Source organism: Equus quagga, unplaced genomic scaffold (assembly GCF_021613505.1).
Source record: "Equus quagga isolate Etosha38 unplaced genomic scaffold, UCLA_HA_Equagga_1.0 93383_RagTag, whole genome shotgun sequence".
Taxonomy (NCBI): domain Eukaryota; kingdom Metazoa; phylum Chordata; class Mammalia; order Perissodactyla; family Equidae; genus Equus; species Equus quagga.
In genome coordinates this window covers 1-1,687 of record NW_025803948.1, presented here as the reverse complement: position 1 = coordinate 1,687, position 1,687 = coordinate 1, and the positions used below count along the sequence as shown (strand labels likewise).

Genomic DNA, 1,687 nt, shown 5'->3' with positions numbered 1-1,687 from the left:
ATTCCCCCAAGAGCTGTGTAGACGGCGGGAGAGGCACCCGTTTCCTGGCTTGCCTCTGCCCTGTTCCCACTCCACAGCGGGCGCCCCTTCACAGGGCTGCCCCACGTCTTCTGACAGCCACCGAGGAGCGGGGCAGGGACTGAGCAGAGAGGGCTATGACGCACAGCCAACAGAGGAGGAAGGAGAGAAGAGAGCCCGAACCAGCATCCGCAGTTGACCCGCCGAGTGTGTAGAGCGTGGGGAGGGGGCAGAGCCCAGCCTCCGTGGACAGCTTCCACCAGAGTTTTATTGATCTTTTTCTATACACTTGATTGGGGAACACTATAAACAATGGGATGTAATCTTACACCATGATAGGTTCAAATAGAAATAAAATTGCACCGCCTTTAAACAGACACCATCCTGATTTTTACATAAGAAAACACCTATTTAACCTTGTAAGACTCAAGCAATTCCTTTTTGAAGTCTCTATGAAAAGGTCGTAGGTATCAGAAGGGGAGGCTGTCCCTTCTTATGAGCCCATGTAGTCACCTGGCCATATCAGTCATTTTGAGGGCAGAGAAAAGCATAGTGGATTCTTGGTTAATGGATGAAACTGCCAAGCATCATAAGCCACGTCAGGAGGCAGGTCACATCCGGTGTGATGGAGGAGTGTGGTGTGGGGTGGTCCCACTTAGGGGTTCAGATGGCCTTGTTCACCAAGCATCCTAACTCTCAGCAAACTTAGGGTTCATGACTGTCGTAGTGGCGCTCTTGAAAAGGGGGTTGTCCTGTTGAGAAAAGCAAACATGACTGTCAGTGCAGGGGAGGAGGAGCTGGGAGCCAAGTGCCCTTCCCTCGGGTTCTGGCCCCATTGGCAGAGCTTGCCCACAGCAGCGTGCACTTTGAGGATGAGCTCCAGGGTGGGGAGTGGGACAGGTATGCAGCCTTGGGTGCATGTCCACCACCTCCTGGGGGAGAGGTTACCGAGGGCGGGGATAATGTGACCCTCTGCGTGGGACTGCTTGCCTCGCCCCCAAGACGGCCACTCACGTTGTTCCATTGGGACTTGAGCTTCTCCTTCTCAAAGCGCTTGTACTCCCTGAGGTCGCTCAGGTGGGTCAGGGCTTTCCAGATGATCAGCAGGAGAAGGCCAATGAGCACAACTCCCGCCACAGTACCCCCGACGATGGCGGCGATGTTGGGGCCCTCCACGCATTCTGAGGTAAGGAGGAAGCACACACATACCAAGCGTCAGGCCCTTCCCGCCTCACTCAGCCCCATGTGTGCCCCATCCCAGGTTGCTGCAGTGCTCAGGGTCCAACTGCTGGACTCATGGTGACAGGTAGGTGAGCAAAATGGCCAGGGATGGGGCAGAGCTAGGGAGAAGGCCAGACCTTGTGGTTTCAAATGAAATTTGGCCCCTTGTTTACAGAGAAAATGAGGCCCAGGTTGCCAGCTGACCATGGCAGAGCCTGGAGGAGAACTGGCTGTGACCAGGCCGTGAGCTCAGGCCCCGTGGAGGGCCTGTGCCCCACTTGCCCTCCTGGGGTTCCCATCGCCAGGCGGGGGAGCTAGGAGCAGGTCTCAGTCCTGCAAGGGCCCCACTGGACTGCTGGCCCACGCCTGGTGCAGTCACCCCAGTGGCCAGGCCTCACAGCCCTGTGATCCGACCCCTCAGCCTCTGTGATGGGAAGGGGTGGGGGTG

General features: G+C 56.8%; 1 long non-coding RNA gene across 1 annotated transcript; it reads right to left on the bottom strand.

Moving 5' to 3' along the window:
* Window positions 1-208: 208 nt before the first annotated feature.
* LOC124234588 (uncharacterized) lies at window positions 209-1,629 on the bottom strand. Its single transcript, XR_006887360.1, has 2 exons — window positions 1,033-1,629; window positions 209-770 (listed from the first exon to the last, which is right to left on the bottom strand). It is a non-coding gene; the product is annotated as an uncharacterized LOC124234588 (long non-coding RNA).
* Between the last annotated feature and the right edge of the window lie 58 nt (window positions 1,630-1,687).